At 37.9% G+C, this 22,021-nt stretch overlaps 1 protein-coding gene and 1 non-coding gene across 4 annotated transcripts in view; both read left to right on the top strand.

Moving 5' to 3' along the window:
• The window catches only part of LOC124384584 (little elongation complex subunit 1-like), a 294,671-nt gene that overhangs the window by 88,214 nt on the left and 184,436 nt on the right, over positions 1-22,021 (top strand). The window lies entirely within an intron of this gene.
• Positions 17,400-17,471, top strand: trnag-ucc. The gene has a single exon. It is a non-coding gene; the product is annotated as a tRNA-Gly (tRNA).

Consider the following 22,021-nt stretch of genomic DNA (forward strand, 5'->3'; position numbering starts at 1 on the left):
AACCATCTAAGTCAATATCGTGTAGCAGATCACGCAGAGCTACTACAGCTGAATGCGGCTGAGAAGAGGCTTAATAGTTACGTTTTCCGTCGCCAAGAGTGTGGTCTCATAACCAGATCTACGTTGTGCTGTCATATGTTGTGTAAAATAGCTGTTACCTGATGTGAGGTGTACAGTATCAAAGGATGTGAGAGCACCGTTTTCTCAGCATCCCGGACCATCAGAGCCGCAGCAGCCACTGCACGCAAGCACGAGGGCAACCCTTGTGCTATGTTGTCTAAAGATTTGGAAAGATACGCAACAGGGCGATATCTGTCACCGTGTTCCTGGGCTAGGATCCCCGCAGCCGTACCACCAAGTTCGTGCACATAGAGGTAAAAAGGTTTAGTATAATTCGACTGATAAGTCAACAAAACCCTAAGGAAGACTAGTCCAGGTGAATTGATGTCCCTATAGGTAAACACGAAAAGCGGCTGCGTCTCTGAAGCCAAAGGGACACAGAAAAAAGCAGAACAAAGATCAATCACAGTAAAAAATCTGTGAGTCTCTGGTATAGAGTTAACAATGGTAGCTACATCGGGCACCAAAGGAGCTAACGGAATAACTAATTTATTAATCTCACGTAAATCCTGTGTTAGCCTCCAGCATTTTTTATCTGCCTTCAAGACAGGATTAATCGGTGTGTTATACGGTGAATGTGTCTCGATCAAAACACCTTGTGACAATAAATCGTCAATAACTGGAGCAATGCCAACATTCTTCTCTTTCGACAATGGATATTGTTTAACAAAAATCGGATAGTGTGTTTTTATGAGTGCATGATACGGCTTTACCTGGATTAAACCTGCCTCATCTTTGTGAGAGGCCCATAATTTAGGGTTAACTTCACCTAAATTTGGTTCATCAGGCAGGACCTCTGTGGCTCAGTTAAGAGCATAAGGACAGAAGAAAAAGACAGTGAGACATTGGTTTCAAAAAACAGAATTTCCATTCTCATTTTGTGCATCATATCTCTTCCTAAAAGGTTTAAAGGCGAGTTTGGAATTATTGTAAAGCTATGATAAAAATTAGTACCAGTCGGTGTCACTACAGGCAAAAGGTGAGTTACAGGACATGAAATTGGAAATCTATCCATTCCCTAATAGATGAACTTCCCCTTTTTTCTAGGACCTCCTCCTTAAATTTTGTGCTGAGGCTGGAATGCACCACTTCCTGTTGCAGTGCAGAGCATAACGAGTTAAGTTAACCTTGAGCATAGTAGAAACCTCTAGCAGCATCTAAATCTCTAGGAAAAAGTATCTAGATGTAATACAATTTCACTCCATAATGCCAAATGATCTAAATAAGGATTAGTTCAATAACCGGCACAATTCCTATACATCCAATCTTTACACAGAACAAAGAACAGACACACAACACTTAATACACAGACGGTACACACAACACATAACACTTAGACAATACAGCTGCGCAAGGCACCAGGGGGATCGCAGTCTTCAAACAAAAAGAGTAATCCAGTCTCTCCAATTGGATCACAAATTTTGTAAGTTAGGAGAAAAGAAATTCGACTATAAAGCCAAAACAAGATTGAAGTCTTTGGAAAAATTTTAAAGTCTTTTCAAAATGTCCGTTTTTCTTTAGTTCCTTTTCTCTCACTTTTTTAACAATAAATTTTCATAAATCTATTTTTTTCGGGCATATGAAAATTATCGTGGATTCTTTTGGATACTTCAGACAATATCGCCTATAATAGACAAACCGTAAAAAACATCTTCTAATCTTGCATCTTACATCTAAGGTGAGGAAACCAATGTCGCGACGAAATCATCCCACCAAAGGAAATTATCATTAAACAATTAATGCATAACCAAGACACGAACACATATGCAGCCCTATTGGCTGGCATACGGGACAATCCCCGCAAACAAGTAAGTACATTAAAACTTACCTTGATGCGTGATTTCCCTTTTTGGATATTGCCATCTTAACACTAACAAAATACCTGCTACAGAGGGAAGCAGGAGCTTTTCTGTAGCTTTTATTGCATTTATGTTCATGGCACAGGACCAAATATCAGTTTATTTTATCTTTCCATAATGAGCTGGAATAAATCATAAATGCTGTGGTGGCTCCAGTGTGTAATGCTGCATGATGGCACTGCTGGAGGATTACACCAATGGAAGATTAAGGAGAAAAAGAGTCTCCAGAGACCATGATGATTTCTTGTCCATGATGATGACTGGCTAATAAGCTGATTTAGATTGCTACAGCTGTGCTCCAGGATCTATGTGCTGAATTGGGTCCAGTACTACAGAGGGAAACACACCAGAACCATGCCATCCCCGTCCAAATACAGGTCCTCACCACTCTGGGGTTAATGACAACAGGTTGTTTTAGTGGGAAATGGCAGACAGGGAAATACTTTATATAAATATTATATATAATCAACTTTTTCACAAAGATCTTCTTTAGATATAATATAATTCTATTAAATCTCATGCTATAGGTCTGGTATCTGTCCCTGAGTGTCATAATGCCTGTCATTTTGGATGTTATTATTAAGGTGGGTAGTCGATACATCAGGTTTCCCTTCACTGTGCAAGAACAGGCTGAAATAAAAATGCACTTTGCAGCAATGTTCAGTTTTACAAATGTAATCAACACAATTGACTGCACTCATATTTCTGTAAAGACTCCGTATGAAAAGGAATTTGTATATGTTAATAAACAGCAGTGTTTAAAGAACCTTCTTTAATGTTCCCATTAATGCCCTTTTATGTGTTATGGTTTATACAAACACAAAACTGACTTAAACACAAAGTCATTTTTAAACACTATTTTATTAAAGTCAGAGCAGCACAAACTAAATATATCACAAGCATTTCTGAAATAAATAACAAAACAAGCTGAATAATATATTCACAATCAAACACTAAAGTGGCTTCTGCATCATAAAAGCTGTTGTGTTGAGCTCTTAAAAATGTTCCTTTCACAGCTGAAGTATGAAAACTATCAACAATGTAGAACAGAACACCAGGTTAGCTTCTAGCTTCTAGCTCCTCAGGCATGGAGTTTCTGGAGGAGCTTCGGCAGATTGGAGTTGCTGTTTATCGCAGTAGATACGAGCTTCAAACCAGAAAGACACAGCTTACATTTGACTTAAAAGTTTTTGTCTTTATACTCAACTAAAGTGAAATAAATGAGCATATTTCCACTTTGAGAAACTCGTCTTGCTCTTGCCTCGACTCCCCATTACTGCCACACAGACCTGAATAAACGGAGACACGCCCACAGTGCGTCTTCTTCCTGTTTACAGTGGTTTATCCACCAATTCTACAATGCGACGCTGCTGTAAGCAAGTTAGGCTGTAGTCTACACTTCAGCCTAAATTAATTAATTTAAAAAAGTAACAGGTAACGCACCATACGGTAACGGTAACGAAGTTACAGTATTAGTTACTGTAAAAAGTAACGCGTTATCGGTTTTACTGCCCAACACTGATAAACAGCTTTCTGTTAAAGTGCAAGTCATATGTGACTCTAACATGACCCTCACAAACATTGTTGCACACTGACCTGCTTCAGCACATGATTCCTTTATCCTGACACATAGCAGTGTAGGGAACAGACTACAGGCAGCTGCAGGACGTGATGACTGGCTTCTTGTTGACTTTAACAACATGTAGAAATTGTTAACATTGTCCTGATGTAGTCTATAATATGACAGGTGACAGAGGCTTCACCTCTCAGATGCTCAGTGTGTAAGATTATAAGGGTGTGTGGTGTTTTGCACAATGTGGGACTGAGGACCAGTTTCCCTCTCCCTCCTGACCTCCCTCCCCCTCAGCATTATGACCCCGAGCCACAGCCCCCTGCCCCACAAGAGGGATATAAGCAAGATGCAAGAATCCATGAGGAGGTCATACGGCGTTTGAAAAATCATGGTTTAACTTCATCTTTTAATAATTGTGCAATTTCACTTTTGTCACATTTTTTTCCAAAAGTTTATCATGTGGATTTTAATTATTTATCTTAAAAGCATCCTCCAGTTGAGAAACACTGATTTAGAATCAGGATTTAAATGATGTTGAACACTTCAATAAACAAGTGATTTCATATTTTAGATTTTTATTGATTTTATTAATTATTATTGGACATGGAAAGGTTTAGCTTTCAGTTCCTGTCCTTGATGTCCAGACTCACTTGCCTTTTTTTTTTACTGGAATGGGTGATAGTCGTCTAATCCAGTCCGGCAAAAGAGCAGATATAGAACTGTGAGACTGCAGTGCAGACCACACCTCATGATGAAACCTCAAAACACCACCGTGACATTTCGATGAGAATACCATTGAGTCTTTCCTGATTGTGTGAAATTTGTGACAAAGGATAGGACGAGAATTCCAATCACGATGTTTCGCTGGTTCAGTTGTCCATAGAACATAGCCACAGAAGATGATGGTGTAGTACGTTAGAAAGGTGCTTTGCATGACGAATTCCGTGAACAGAAAACTGTGAGTGCTTGGCGCACCCAGCGAGCTGGCAGGAACTCCAAACGATTGGGCAAGGGTAATAACCCTACGCACATGAACGATACGGGTGATCAGCTTAAGTCCTGCAGAAAGATCATAGACAAAGTTCTGGATGGAATCTATCCACATTCCATCTGGGGAGAACATGTCAGCGTGGTGCAGAATGTCCATCACCGGTCTGAACGGGTCCTCATCAGTTTCCCAAACGAATTCGTCCTTTTCTGGTGGAAACCTGAACCATTTACGGAAGAAATTATAGCACCGTTTACCTAAAGGACAGGTGGACTGCTCCAGGCACCACAGGCAATGCTTTTGAAGAACAAGGAAATAACAAGCATCGCAGGTAGGTCTAGAGGTGACAAAGTTGAAGCGATACCCCTCAGCACATGCTTCGATGTACAAACACGTGCCTTGATGCAGACGCATACCTTGCAGAAGCCACCTATGTTCACCAGCTGCCATGTTCCTGCACACAGCATAAAATACACACAACAACAACATGATTTATATACGATATAATCAAAGGATCAGAATTGAAGCGTAGAAAGAGTTTAGTGCTTTTAGTTATAAGAAAACGTTTGTTACAGTCATTTTTTCTTATTGACTAGGGCCATAATCCCTCTATCCAAATCCACATAGATGTTTTGATCCATATCTGTGGAGATGTTTTCTGTAGAAGACTCTTCACCTGTAATTTTATACACTGGGAGCTGTACGTATTGTCTAAACAATGACAACTTGGAGTAAACAGGTTACATGAGTTTGATTAAAATATGGGATAAATAGGTTAAATTAAGCTACTTCATTGTATCTAATAGATTCTATACTAATTATTAGGTCAATTTGTTGGATTAATATAAAAAGTTAAACTATAAAAGCTAATCTTAGCTAGCCGGCTAGTTACCCATGCAAATGTCACTAAATAATGACTTTGTACTTTTCGAGTCTTCTACTAAATAATCTACAATATTCTGCCATAATTATTTAGACGACTTACCAGGTACCTATATGAAGAAATGTTCAATAGAAGAGAATTTGTAATGTTTTTTTAGTTGCTGCTAATCGCTGCTGCTTCTTGCTGCTGTTTGTTTGTTTGGTGGTTGTCAATTTTAGTGTCTCTTTACTTACAATTGGTAAATTCACAAATGAGAAACAAAAGCACGCTTTGAATTATATAGACGTGTCACACTGTGACATCACACCTAGATGCCCCGCCCTCTGCCTGTGACATCATCATGTCACTCACTTTATTTCTCTCTCTATTTCTCTCTATCTCTCTCTCTCTCACACACACACACACACACACACACACACACACACACACACACACACACACACTGCGCAAGTATAGATTACAGAGGGAAGATTACACAAACCGGATGAAGCTGACTGAGGTGAACCCTGAAACTAACCCAGGAACAGAGTAGGAACATTCTGATCACCTGCTGGTTTCTTTTTGAGAGACTGCTGAAAGGAAATTACTTGAACTATCTATGGATTCAGTCTCAGTCGACCTCATTGTTTTGAATAGAAGTGACCGAACTGAACTCTTGAACCGAGTCACTTGAACTGAATCTAAAGAGTCGAAATCATCGAACCGAATCTTTTCTAACTGAATTGACCAAACTGAATGGACTGAATTATTAAAATTAATCTATTAAATAGTTCTTTCTGATGTTTTTCTACTAACTGCAGTTGTCAAAAGTTATACTTGAACTATGATGTTATGAGGCTGCATTGGAACTAAACTTTATAGTATTGTGTGCATCAGATGAACCCATGAAGAACTCATGTATTGTAAACTGATTTAATCTCTGTGTTATTGTGATTTAATATTTAAACTGATGCTGTGAATACTGTTCAATAACTGTTTATTTTATTACTTTAACTTCTGTTCATGTAAAATTGGGTTTAAACAGAACCTTTATTTTATTATCATTTACTTTTGTCCCGTTTTCCCAACATTTTATCATGTGGATTTTAATTCTTAGTTAAATTTAAATGATGTCCAATAATAATTTAATAATAGAAACAAACACACACTATATTTAAGATATTTATTTATTTTGAAGGAAGTAAAAATATTCAGTTACAATAATCACTGATATTTTTTTTCGACCTGGTAATTGTAATGGAGGCCTGAGGGAAAAAAGGACCAATCAAGAGCAAGAGCCTGACCAGAGGAGGCGGAGCCACCTGAAGTGACCACTGTTTGCTGGTGTAAGTTAACAATAGATTAAATGAAAAGGGGTATAAATTATCATGATAAATTATATATCATTCTAAAGGTCTAAGCCTCGAGCATCAATCTTAGATCACTGTTTTTCAATGGAACACTTATAACGAATGTATTTCCTAAATTTGTGTAAACAATACACACAAACAACATGCATAAAAACAGTACTTACACTATAATTGTAATAACGAGTCACAAACGCTTCCAAACGCACAATTGCTGCAAATTCCTGTTTATTTGGAAAGATAAGGTTCCACTGAACACCATACTGTAAAACATTTTTGGTCTTTTGTTTGTATCTGTTTTAGAGTAACTTTTGCATAAAGAACGACATCTTGGTGGTAAAAAATAAATATTTCTGGTAGAATATAGTGTTAAAAAACAAATGAGAGTAACCACTAAAAAAAGACAAAGACAGGTAGAATCTTATCAGTGATACAACTGAACTCTGCAGGTGTTTGTGGAGACGTTTTGCTTTGCACCACCTTTCAGTTCCTATCTTTTATTTTCAGCCAGTAGCAGTGTGGAAACATGTTCCATAGAAAATGTAGCCAATGAGTGCAGGATTTTAACGACACATGGGAGGTTTTTATTCCCCGTGTGGGCGAGTTCTTAGTTTTATTCATCTTTAGAAGCTCTTAGTGGTGAAAGAGCGCGTGACGTGCACTGTGACGCACCTGGCAGGAAGTGGAATGCAGCTCTTTCCAGCTCGTGATAACTGAGCTTTGTTTACAAGAAATAAAAAAGAAAAGAAAAAGTGTACAGTAAAATGAGATGTGTGATCTGAGCACCTTTCATTTCATTTAGTAAATTATTTTACACAACACACCTTTAACATGTACAGAAATGATCAGATTGTAGACTGTATTCATTATGCAGGAATAAAACATGCAGCTTTGTTCTATTATTTATTTATTTATTTATTTTATATGCAGGACCCATGAAGAACTGCATCAGACATGTCCCAACGTGTGCTGCACAGCACAATCGATGCTGCACAAACACAACAAAACACAATCCCTCATCGCTTGTGCATTGGAAACTCTTCATGATGCCAGTTATGATTTATTATCTACTAACTGGGTTTCTGCACTACTTAAAGGGAGTTGTAAACTTCCTGCTCTGACAGATGAGGAAAAATCGGTCACATCTGTGTTTTGTGTAAACAAGGTCAGTTATTATCTTCTGTTTTATTTAGTGCACACAATTCAAACAACTTTATTGTGTAGCTGTGGATTTGAGTTTTCTCATTTGTAAAAGTTAATTCAGTGCCCTGATGTTCTTAAAATGAACAGTAGATATGGTTTGTGGTGTAAAAACGTTTACTCCAGGTTTTGGTTTAAACAAAGTCTAATAGTTTTCCCAAACCGGGTCTACAGTCAAGTCTTAACTCCTTAATATTTGTTTTATATACATGATTTGAGTACATGTGTGATTTAGTTGGATATTGGATGATCCTTTTCTTTCGTCTTATTTAGTCCTTAGCAGAGACGTTTCTGTCTGTGATTTTGGAGGCAGAGAAACAGTCTATGAGAGATGAACTCCTGCAGTCTCTCTGTAGGGGTTATGTAGCCTTATGTGAACAGTGAGGAGACTCTCATAAAGCTCATGCTCAAAACAGTGGAGATGATTGTGACATTTGAGTCAGTAAATTTTTTTAAGTTTCATTAATATTTTTCCAGTTAGATTTTGAGAGATATGTTTCTATTTCTGCACATAGTGTTTGAACAGCTTTATGTTATAGGTTACAGAAGGATATTTCTGTCCAACACCAGGGGATCAGGAGGAGAAGGAAAAAGATGAAGAGATCAAGAGGAAGAAGATGAAGAGAAGATGTTATGGACTCGTCTCTGAGCAGCAGTTTAAAGTCTCATCTCACTCGTTCCTGTTCAGTATCTCACCTCAGGTCTGGGGATATCAAAGATTCCTGTAGATGATGTGTTGTGTATACAGTAGAACATCAGCTGTAGGAGAACCAGGGAATAATTGACTAAACAAGGATTTGAATATCAAGATTTAGCAGAAAGGAGGAAGTTGTTTTTGCTGATATCTGATCAAATGTTACACTAGGGCACTTTGTATTTGTGGAAGTGGTGTTACGAATCTCACGTGTAAACATTTGAATTGTTTTTATGCCTCGTTAGTCTTAAAACTAACATTTATAGAACTGACTAATAGAAAGTGTTTTTTCATGGATCACCTCAAATCAGTGTTACATTCATTGTGTGTGTATAATGATGGCATGTCAGCTATAAGGGTGATGAAGGAAAAGTCAAATCCAAATGAAGTTTGTCACTTTTTTGTTTCTTGTCATTATTTGTTGTCCTCCCCATGTGCTGCTGTACACAGGTGAACAGAGACGTCCATTCACACCAAGCTTTTTACAGAAATGACCAAATCTTGATTTTATTACTGCTGAGATGATTTTATAGGAGTTTATTTTCTTATTTTAATACCAATATAAAAATCCCATACATATTATGGTGTAGTCGTGGACCAGTTGAGAAAACACTAAGTGCTTGTAAAAAGACTGGCAGCAGATCAAAATCAATCACATCTTTCATTAATGTTTTTTCTTTTTTAAATACATTTTTGGACCTGATTGTATTCAATAAAAAATATGTATTACAGTTAATTTACCTTGTGATTAATTTACCAGATTCCTTTATCCTAATGATAATTTCTTGCTTACAAACGTCTTAATAAGTAGATGATTATAATTGAAGGATGACAAGAGACTATAAATACTACCATGTGTTTAAGTACAAAATCTGTTTGAGTTCAGAGAAGGTAAGTATAATGAATAATCTAAGGAAAATGAAATAAAGTCTGTTAAAAGTGCAGTGTTGTCAGGAAACAGAAGGAAGCGAGGCCAGGTAGCATGAATGAATGATTTCTTTTCTAATAGCTCATAACACACATCTGACACGCGCTAATCACGTGTTCTCTCATTCACTACTTTCAATGCACTTCTACTCCCCCTAATGGTTAATTTAAGTATAACAACAACAGGTCACAACATGCAGTACAAACTAATTACACATCAAATTAAATCCCACATTTTTATCAAAATCACATTCCAAACTGCAAACACGTGATTTATATTAAATAATATAATTATAAATATTTTAATACCCGACTGTGTCTAAACAGAGGAGCGCTATAGGAACTCGTGTAGGGTTTACAATCACACACCACTTCAGCTTGTCTTAACACCACCCGTTTTCAGCTTCGGCGTCTGCATTTTAATCATTGAAGCCCCGCCTCTTTTGTGACGTCGGTATCTCTGATAGCCCCTGGACTCGCTTTTATTGTCATGACAACTTTGTTGTGCTGCAGTTCAACACAAACATTTACTGACCACAGCAATGAAGCGCAAACAAACAGCTGAAATGTTTTTAATTGTTTTTAGTGATAAGCGTCAATGTTTTGAACAATCCGCTCTCCAAGACACCAAAAAAGATTTTTCAGCCAGAAAGAGCGACTTTCAGAAGAAAGAAGGAGAAATAATGACAGATAATAAGACGGGTAACAGCTACAGCTGCTTCTCCTGCTGTCAACTTTATTCAACTTTATTGTCATTGTACAGAGAACAAGTACAGAGACAATGAAATATAGTTATCATTTAGTTCCTAAAACCACATTAAATATCAATCTGTCATGCAGGAAATATAAAATGATTTTGTACTGACTGAGTAATGCAGCACTTATAAAATATTTGTACTACAACATTGTGTGTGTTTAAGACTGGTGCAGTTTTGCATGACTCTGTTCTGTTCACTGTTTTAACTAGAAGTTTATAATGATTTCTGTTTAACTTAAAGTTTGTTTTTTATTTTGTAGATAAATTTAACGTTGCCAAGTGCAGAGATAAAAAAGGCAACATCAGAAGGCCAATGAATGCCTACATGGTTTGGGCGAGGAAACAGCGCCCATCTTTTCCAAGGCCAATCCAAATAGCAGCTCTGCAGAGATCAGCATGCAGCTTGGGATCGCGTGGAACAAACTGAGTGAAGAACAGAAGAAACCCTACTACACTAAATCATGGAGGCTTAAACAGGAACATGAACAGTTGTTTCCTGGTAGGTGAACTTTCTTTATAGACAAATGGCAAAATAACAAAACAAACGCATCAATTCTGACACTTTTATTGTTTTTATGTTGCTTCTTACTCTTTAAATTCTTCTTTTCTATCATGTAGATTGGGTTTATAAACCGCTTCCAAAGAAGGGAAGGAGAAAAGGCAGTTTGCAGAGTAGTGACTCACAGAGGAGACCTGATCATCAACCAAACCACCACATAGTCATGAACATGCCAGAAGAAGTACCAGTCCATGACCTCGTGCCTGAAGTTAGTGATCAGTTCCCCGGCCTTAGCCACCAAGAACTGCTGTCTCCTAAAGACTTCTGCTTTGATCCTCCTCTTTTCCCTTCTGTTTCTGAGTCGACTTTCTGCCAGACCAAGTGAGTTAGTAAACTGCATTGGAACAGTTTCAGAAGAATGACATGCAAATGAAGTTTTACTCTGCATCTTAAATAATCGCCATAATCGCCACTCATTTACTTTAATATGCAGCTAAAATTGTGCACTTCTGTTTACAGCACCTGCTATGGGTCTGACTGTACAAGCAGTGAGGTTCAGCTCGAGGACGAGGAGGAAATCACTTTGCTCAACAACGACATCTTTTCCATGTTAAATGAGGATTGTGACTTTTTTATCCAGTCTGGAGACCAGAATCATACTGAAGACCCCCACAACAGCACAGAGATCCTGGATTCTGTACCAGTCTTTGATGTCGACAGCTTCGAGGATCTGTTGAAGCAACTTGAAGAGATGGAAAATGATTCAGGAATAGAGGAAGATGGTGAAATACGAACGTTTCATGTACTTTAGTGTGCATGTTGTTTTACCATCTTTAATTTATATTAAATTCTAATTAAAAGATTTATTTAAAGGAATAAAGATTTTCAATTCAAATCATGTCTAATGTCTCTTCATCACAGAGAGCATTCAATCACTTTCCTGAAATCCACTTTAGTAAATTCAGTGATGTTTGATGTTCCTTAAAGAGAAGGAATTTGACAGAAAATCAAATGAGTTTTACTAAAGGAATCACTCTGGGAGAGACCAACTACAGAAGCTCCTATGACACCACATCTGTCTTAACAGGTCGACCCGTCTGTCCCCCTCTTACAATGTCATTTACACTTTCTTCCCATGAAGGACCACATCAAGCTCTCTCAGCATATCCAGTTTTTAATGAGTTCAGGAAGGTTGCATCTCACCCATGTCCTTCTTCATATGGAGGAACCATTTCGGGACCCTCACCTGATGTTCATCGCGTGCATGGGCCCTGTAACCGCAATGGACAAAAAGCATTTAGAATCAGAGACTCAAGGCCATGGCTCCACTGGGGCTCGAACACCAGGAAATTCTGCGTGTAAAGCAGACGTGATGACCACTACACTATGGAACCTGCTGCTGAGAAGGTTGATGTCCAATGTGCATAAAGATAAACATCTCTCTCAAAATCTCAGTGGAAAAAAAACTGTATAGTTGCAATCTGGAAAACATTTTGCCTGAATCGATATTTCTGCTTATTTGTGTGGTTCCATAATATAGTAGTCATCACATCTGCTTTACATGCAGAAGATTCTGGGTTCAACCCCCAGTGGAACCATGCAGCTGGCAAACGTAAATGAGGTTTATGTTTTTGTGAACAGTTATGTTAAGAAAGCGAAGATATTCCCACAAATCTTTACTCAATTCTGCAAATAAAAAAACAACAGGTTGGCATTTTTCTGCGTTGTGCTTGTAACAGCATTGGACAAAAAGCATTCCACAAGTAGAATCAGAGACTCAAGGTCATGGTTCCACTGGGGTTCAAAACCAGGACTTACTGCGTGTAAAGCAGACATAATGACCACTACACTATGGAACCTGTTGCTAAGAAGAATTATGTCCAATGTGCATAAAGATAAACATCTCTCTCAAAATCTCAGTGGAAAAATATGAATTAAGCTTAGAAAACTCACTGACTCAAATGTTCCCAGGTTTTGCCCAATAATAGTTTTAGCCAAGCAAATGAGTTTATTACTGCTGCTGACATTACTGAGTAAAATGCTGCTTCCTCAGAAGACCACACACAGTAGGCTCATGACCACCGAGTGAAAGATCTCCAGCATCTTAATGCACTTAATGCAAAAAACAAAAAAACAGGTTCCATGTAGTGATTCATCACTTCTGCTTTACATGCAGGAGGTTCTGGGTTTGACTCCCAGTGGAATCATGTATAAAACAAATATTATGTAAGAGTGTGTTTCTTCTTCTTTTAAACCATAGCATGGTTGTGATCACCTCTGCTTCACACACAAAAGTGGCCATAAAACTTTAGGGAGAGAGACAAAAGCTGAGTCCCATGTGCTAGCAGGCCAAGATTTTTAAATAAAAAATACAATGAAAGTAAATATAAAATAAACCGTATCCTGCTAGCGGGAAAGAAATTCCACCATTAGGGTCCCTTAACTGGTTCCATTGTGTAGTGGCTAACATGATTTTCAAAGCCCTTATTCTCACTCTGGATGTATACAGTTCTTGAAAAGTGGGCAGGGGGACACCAATAAAACTTGATTAAAGTTTATATATTATAAATTGTTACTCAATCCTGAAAATAAATGAACAGTTTTGCATGTATAGATTTATCTATATCAGGGTGTCAGACTTAATTGCACAGGGGGCCAAACCTCAAAGCACACTTTAGGTCGTGGGCCGAACAGGATAAACATTTATTGAACACACTAAAACAATGCTTTTTTAACATAAATATTAATAAAAACAGACAGGAAAATTATTCCAGAATAAATCAAATTAAACTTTAAATAACTTCAAATATTTTGCTCTCCATAAAAATATATCATCAAAAAGATCATTCTGAGAAACCAAGAGCAATTGGAGAAACATAAAGCTCAGCTGAGGGCACTTTGGGTTCTGACTATGAGAAACAGCAGAAACAGAAAGCTGAACCTCTACAAGCCCAAAGAGTCGCAGAAAATCTCTGAGGAAACAAAGATTCTTAGGTGAGGAAGAGAAATGAGGATGGAAACCGAGAGTGACTGGAGGAAGCTGTACAGCTGTTCAGCAATATGACTTCAGCACTAGAGAAAGAAAACCAGAGAAAGAAAAAGAGGAGATCAAGCTGGACATGTCCTACATATAATAAATTACAAAAATATCACTGATTATTGTAACTGAATATTTTTTATTACTTCAAAATAAATAAATATCTTAAATATAGTGTGTGTTTCTGTTTAAACCCAATTTTACATGAACAGAAGTTAAAGTAATAAAATAAACAGTTATTGAACAGTATTCACAGCATCAGTTTAAATATTAAATCACAATAACACAGAGATTAAATCAGTTTACAATACATGAGTTCTTCATGGGTTCATCTGATGCACACAATACTATAAAGTTTAGTTCCAATGCAGCCTCATAACATCATAGTTCAAGTATAACTTTTGACAACTGCAGTTAGTAGAAAAACATCAGAAATAACTATTTAATAGATTCATTTTAATAATTCAGTCCATTCAGTTTGGTCAATTCAGTTCAAAAAGATTCGATTAGATGATTTCGACTCTTTAGATTCAGTTCAAGTTACTCGGTTTAAGAGTTCAGTTCTGTCACTTCTATTCAAAACAATAAGGTCGACCGAGACTGAATCCATAGATAGTTCAAGAAATTTCCTTTCAGCAGTCTCTCAAAAAGAAACCAGCAGGTGGTCAGAATGTTCCTACTCTGTTCCTGGGTTAGTTTCAGGGGTTCACCTCAGTCAGCTTCATCTGGTCATTTATGATTCTACAACATTCATATAGTCACTCGGGTCAACTTCCGGTTTGTGTGTAATCTTCCCTCTGTAATCTGTACATGCGCAGAGTGTGTGTGTGTGAGAGAGAGAAATAAAGTGAGTGACATGATGATGTCACAGGCAGAGGGCGGGCATCTAGGTGTGATGTCACAGTGTGACACGTCTATATAATTCAGGCGTGCTTTTGTTTCTCATTTGTGAATTTACCAATTGTAAGTAAAGAGACACTAAAATTGACAACCACCAAACAAACAAACAGCAGCAAGAAGCAGCAGCGATTAGCAGCAACTAAAAAAACATTACAAATTCTCTTCTATTGAACATTTCTTCATACAGGTACCTGGTAAGTCGTCTAAATAATTATGGCAGAATATTGTAGATTATTTAGTAGAAGACTCGAAAAGTACAAAGTCATTATTTAGCAACATTAGCATGGGTAACTAGCCGGCTAGCTAATCTTAGCTTTTATAGTTTAGCTTTTTATATTAATCCAACAAATGGACCTAATAATTAGTATAGAATCTATTAGATACAATGAAGTAGCTTAATTTAACCTATTTATCCCATATTTTAATCAAACTCATGTAACCTGTTTACTCCAAGTATAATTAACATAATATACTAATAAATAGAGTAGAATAGGGTCAGACTGGGACTACAATTTTAATAATCCTTGCAGCCGTGGCATGTTTTATCTGTTGTGGAATTCCTTGTCATTGTTTAGACAATACGTACAGCTCCCAGTGTATAAAATTACAGGTGAAGAGTCTTCTACAGAAAACATCTCCACAGATATGGATCAAAACATCTATGTGGATTTGGATGGAGGGATTATGGCCCTAGTCAATAAGAAAAAATGACTGTAACAAACGTTTCCTTATAACTAAAAGCACTGAACTCTTTCTACGCTTTAATTCTGATTCTTTGATTATATCGTATATAAATCATGTTGTTGTTGTGTGTATTTTATGCTGTGTGCAGGAACATGGCAGCTGGTGAACATAGGAGGCTTCTGCAAGGTATGCGTCTGCATCAAGGCACGTGTGCGTACATCGAAGCATGTGCTGAGGGGTATCGCTTAAACTTTGAAACCTTTGGAGCTACCTGCGATGCTTGTTATTTACTTGTTCTTCAAAAGAATTGCCTGTGGTGCCAGCCCACCTGTCCTTTAGGTAAACGGTGCCGTAATTGGCCCCCGTAAATGGTTCAGGTTTCCACCAGAAAAGGACGAATTCGTTTGGGAAACTGATGCGGACCCATTCAGACCGGTGATCGACATTCTGCACCACGCTGACATGTTCTTCCCAGTTGGAATGTGGCTAGATTCCATCCAGAACTCTGTCTATGATCTTCCTGCAGGACTTCAGCTGATCACCCGTATCTATCATGTGCGTAGGGCTATTACCCTTGCCCAATCGTTTGGAGTTCCTGCCAGCTCAGTGGGTTCTCCGAGCACTCACAGTTTTCTGTTCACGGACTTCGTCATGCAAAGCACCTTTGTAACGTACTACACCATCACCTTCTGTGGCTATGTTCTATGGACAACTGAACCAGCGAAACATCGTGATTGGAATTCTTGTCCTATCCTTTGTCGCAAATGTCACACAACAGACTCTAAGGTATTCTCAGCGAGTTCTCACGGTGGTGGTTTGAGGTGTCACAATGCGGTATGGTCTGCACTGAAGTCTCACAGTTCTATATCTGTTCCCCTGCCGCACTGGATCAGACAACTATCACCCATTTCATTAAAAAAAAGAAAAGAATAGAAAAAAAAGGCAAGTGAGTCTGGACATCAAGGACAGGAACTGAAAGCTAAACCTCTCCATGTTCAATAATAATTAATAAAATCAATAAAAATCTAAAATATGAAATCACTTGTTTATTGAAGTGTTCGACATCATTTAAATCCTGATTCTAAATCAGTGTTTCTCAACTGGAGGATGCTTTTAAACTAAATAATTAAAATCCACATGATAAACTTTTGGGAAAATGTGACAAAAGTAAAATTGCACAATTATTAAAAGATGAAGTTAAACCATGATTTTTGTCTTCCTTTCAAACGCCGTATGACCTCCTCATGGGGGCTGTGTCTCGGGGTCATAATGCTGAGGGGGAGGGAGGTCAGGAGGGAGAGGGAAACTGGTTCTCAGTGCCACATTGTGCAAAACACCACATCCTGTAAAGTTTTGCTTTTTTTTTCAGTTACATGATGCAGTTTGAAGATGTAGAGTTTCAGCTTTACTGCACAGTTCTGTGTGTAAAATAAGTCAAAGTCATTTTTTTCCAGGAATTTCTTGAATTCAGATTTTATTGAAATAAAAAAATTGTTTATTTTCCTATAATTGCATTTGCACATTTTAAAATAAGGAACATTTAACTTGTTTGAACATTTTTGTAGTTCAAACAGCAGCAATAACACTTAAAGCACTACACTACAGAAACAATATAAAAGAAAGTTTTCTACATTTCTCTAATGCTGTCGAGTAACACAGTTTACAGGCCTAAGAATGTAACACTAGCTTCAAAATCACAACCTTGTTTCTGCCTGGTGTAGAAGCAGGGACCTTTTGCGTGTGAGGCGAACGTGATGATCACTACACTACAGAAACTACCGCAGGGAAAAGCTTCTTGGTCACTGTTTGCACTTTTACATACATTCGCAGTTGCAGTAGAGCAGGAGAATGAACCGGTTTGCTGAGAAGTTCAAAACAACCAACGTTCTTCTAGCATGGATTCATTCGGCGATGTTCACCCCTGCCAGAGTGGCGTTGGTGGTATAGTGGTGAGCATAGCTGCCTTCCAAGCAGTTGACCCGGGTTCGATTCCCGGCCAATGCAAAACCTTTAGTGATTATGTTCAGTTGCCAAAGTAACAACCTCTAAGCAGTCTTGCTTTTATTTGCTTCCTTAGAACACTTGGCGTTCTTTCTCCTTTCTACATCTACCAAGAAGTCAGGGGCAAGGGGAAGAGCTCAAAAAGGCTAAACAAAAAGAACAGGATTACATTTTTTTCCTGTTCCTTTTTTTCTTAAATACAATAAGAATGGTTGCCAGGTGGTGTAAAACTTTTCCGTAATACCAAGTAATGTAAATCTGATCTTTTCTATTTGAATAAACTGAGACAGGTCATGTATTTAATAAGAAGAACTGGGTGGTTGAGGATTCTTTCAGTTCAGTAATATAAGTCTCTTTGCTACTATAAAACAAAAGGCGAGTATGTTTGATTGTAAGGATGACAAGGAGGGATTTGTGGGGTTGATTCCAAATAATGCTATTAGGGGACATGGTTTAATATCTAAAATGAAGTATTTAGAGATTGATTTACAAACTGATGTCCAGAAAGAGGTCAAGGCTGGGCAAAGCCAAAAAGTATGATAAAGAGTAGCCGACACCCATCACTGATCACTGTATTAACGAATGACGGGCGCATATAGAGGAGGAATGTACACGACCAAGGGCCTTGGACCATTCCTCATCCGTGAAATTATAATTAAGGTCCGATTCCCAGTTACTCTTTATTTTAGAAAGCGACGAAGAGCCTGATTGAACAACGAATGATACGATAACGATAACACAAGTGAACATGCAGTTTTATTATTGAGAAAACAAAATCCAAAACCACAATATTTGGTTGGGCCGCCCTTAGCAGCAACAACTGCAATCAGGCGTTTGTGATAACTTGTGATGAGTCTGTTAGAGTGCTGTGGAGGAATTTTGGTCACTCATCTATGCAGAATTGTTGTAATTCAGCCACATTGAAGGGTTTTAAGCACAAACCTTTTTTTGAAGGTCATGTCACAGCATCTCAATAGGATTCAGGTCAGGACTTTGACTAGGCTACTCTAAAGTCTTCATTTTTTCTTTCCTTAGCCGTTCAGAGGTGGACTTGCTGGTGTGTTTTGGATCATTGTCCTGCTGCAGAACCCAAGTTCACTTCAGCTTGAAGTCACAAACAGATTCTCCTTCAGGATTTTTTAGTAAACAGCAGAAATCATGGATCCATTTATTACAGCAAGTCTTCCAGGTCCTGAAGCAGCAAAACAGCCCCAGACCATCACACTACCACCACCATATTTCACTGTTGGTATGACGCTCTTTTTCTCAAATGCGGTGTTACTTTTATGCAAGGCGTGATGGGACACACACCTTACAAAAAGTTAAACTTTCGAGTATTTTCCCAAAAGTCTTGGGGATCATCAAGATGTTTTCTGGCAAAACTGAGACTAGCCTTTATGTTCTTTTTGCTCAGCAGCTGTTTCAGTCTTAGATCTCTGCTGTGTAGATCATTTTTGCCGTCTCTTTCTCATGGTGGAGTCATGAACACTGACCTTAACTGAGGCAAGTGAGGCTGCAGTTCTTTGGATGTTGTTATGGGGTCTTTTGTGATCTCTTGGATGAGTCGTCGTTGTGCTCTTGGGGTAATTTTGGTCAGCCGGCCACTCCTGGGAAGGTCACTGTTCCATGTTTTTGCCATGTGTGAACAAAAAAGTTAGCACAGTTTTAACAGGGGGGCAAACACTTTTTCACACGGGGCCATGTAGTTTTGGATTTTGTTTCCCCTTCATTTAAAATCTGCATGTCGTGTTCACTTGTGTATCTTTTACTAATATTTAAATTAGTTTGACGATCTGAAACATTAAAGTGTGACAAACATGCAAATAAACAGTGTTGTGCCGGTAACGCGTTACTTTTGACAATAACTAATACTGTAACAATACTGTAAAAATAAAGTAACTCCGTTACCATTACAGTATGGTGCGTTACCCGTTACTTTTATAAATGAATGAATTTGGGCTGAAGTGTAGACTACAGCCTAACCAGCTTACAGCAGCGTCTCATTGTAGGATTGGTGGATGAACCACTGTAAACACGAAGAAGACGCTCTGTGGGCGTGTCTCCGTTTATTCAGGTCTGTAATGGCAAGTCAAGGCAAGAGCAAGATGAGTTTCTCAAAGTGGAAATATGCTCATTATTTCACTTTAGTTGAGTATAAAGACAAAAAATGTCAAATGTAAGATGTGTCTTTCTGGTTCGACGCTCGTATCTACTGCGATAAACAGCAACTCCAATCTGCCGAAGCTCCTTCAGAGTCTACATGCCTCGACGAAGCTAGAAGCTAACCCGGTGTTCTGTTTTCATACTTCAGCTGTAAAAGAAACATGTTTAAGAGCTCAACACAACAGCAGAAGCCACTTTAGTGTTTGATTGTGAATATATTATTCAGCTTGTTTTGTTATTTATTTCAGAAATGCTTGTGATATATTCAGTTTGTGCTGCTCTGACTTTAATAAAATAGTGTTTAAAAATGACTTTGTGTTTAATTCAGTTTTGTGTTTGTAGACCATAACACATAAAAGGGCATTAATGGGAACATTAAAGAAGGTTCTTTAAAAAAGTAACTAAAAAGTTACTTTTAACAGTAACGCATTACTTTTTGGTGTAAATAATTAACAAAGTAATTGAGTTACTTTTTGAATGAAGTAACAAGTAACTGTAACTAGTTACTATTTTTTAGTAACGAGCAAAACACTGCAAATAAATATACACAATGGTGTGAAAAAGTTTTATACCACTACAAAAGTATGTACTTGATATACAATGCTATTTTTTCTTTCTTTCTTTGTCTTACAACAGTCATTTAGTTGAATCTTCTGAGGAGAAGTGGGTTCCACACACCAGCTATCAACCAGAAAAGAGGTTCAAGCAGTCTCCAAACTCAGCACCTGTTTCAGCTCTACCAGTAAGAGTGAAGGGGCTGGATTTTCTCTGGTTCAGGCAAACGTTCTTGTAGTTTTATTATCGAAAATACCCTTAATATATTACACAAATGCTTAACATATAATGTAACGGCGTGTTTTGGGAAGACTATTTTAAGGAATGTAGTGATATTTTGCAATGAGCTCAGACAGCTAACGTGCTTCATTTGAAGGTCATGTTCAGTTCACTTTGTAAAATTTGAATGAAATGTTTCAAAATACACCATTTTTGTGTAAGTTATAGTTATTACAATAAACTGTATTTAAATGGGTTGTGTGTTGTGGATCGAGTTAATAGAATCTTTAGTATTTAAGTCAAAGAATCATACAAAAGCCATATGATACACAGTCATACGCCTAATGCTAATTACAAATGCTAAATTGAGAATGAATCTTTCTTTTTGGATAAATCTGTGCTTGATTTGCGTTAGAGGACGGCTTAAAGACCAGACAGAATCCTCTGCCAGCTGGTCAGTTCCATTTCACCGTCCGTGTTTTGCTTTCTGTGAATCAGTTTTGGCTAACGTTAATGCTAAACACGTGATTATTGAGTTATAGTTATAGGGGATTCTTAGCCTTGTTAACCCTGTGGTTATTTATGATCTTAGATGTACAACATAACGTGCTTCACATAACATCCGGTCTAAAACACAGAAAATATATCATCATGTTGAATTATCAGCAAATGTCTAGTATTTCAGGAGCTTAGCGTGGTTGTGATCACCTCTGCTTCACACACAAAAGTGGTCGTAAAACAATAAGGAGAGACAAAAGCCCCATGTGCTAGGTGGCCAAGTTTTTAAATAAAAAAATACAATGAAAGTAAATGTAAAGTAACCGTATCCTGTTAGAGGGCAATAAATTCCACCATTAGGGTCCCTAAACTGATTCCATTGTGTAGTGGCTTACATGATTTTCAAAGCCCTTTTTCTCACTCTGGATGTATACAGTTCTTGAAAAGTGGACAGGGAGACACCGATAACCATTGCAGCCGTCTAAACTGTCCTCTGTAGTCCTCTGATGTCTGATTTTACAGCTGAGCAGAACCAGACAGTTATTAAAGCAACTCCTGTTGAACTTTCTAAGCTGGTGAAGGAAGTACATACTCTGTTAAGCCTTTTTAACAATGGAGTCGATGTGATTGTCCCATTACATGCCCTGAGAGATGGTGGTGCCCAGGAACCTGAATGACTCCACTGCTGCCATAGTGCTGTTCATGATGGTGAGTTGGGGGAGAGCAGGGGGGGTTCATCTAAAATCCACAATCATCTCCACTGTTTTGAGCGTGTTAAGCTCCAGGTTTTTATGACTGCACCATGTCTCTCAGGTCTTTCTTCACTGAAGCAGGGTCGCTGGCTGAAAACTGATTTTCCAGCTTTTTAGAGTAGCTCCTCTCAGCCACTCTACGAGGATCAATGATGAGGATTAATCTTCCTCATATTAATGAATTATTCACGTACTAAAGAATTTGAAAATAACTTAACCGAAAATAGAAATCTGAGGGTACATTGGGAAGAAGTTTCCCAAAACTGGATTGTTGCAATCTGGAAACATATTACCTGGATCATTATTTCTGCTTATTTATGCTGTGCAGGTGATTGTGTGGATCCATAGGGTAGTGGTCATCACATC

Source organism: Silurus meridionalis, chromosome 4, assembly GCF_014805685.1.
Source record: "Silurus meridionalis isolate SWU-2019-XX chromosome 4, ASM1480568v1, whole genome shotgun sequence".
NCBI lineage: Eukaryota > Metazoa > Chordata > Actinopteri > Siluriformes > Siluridae > Silurus > Silurus meridionalis.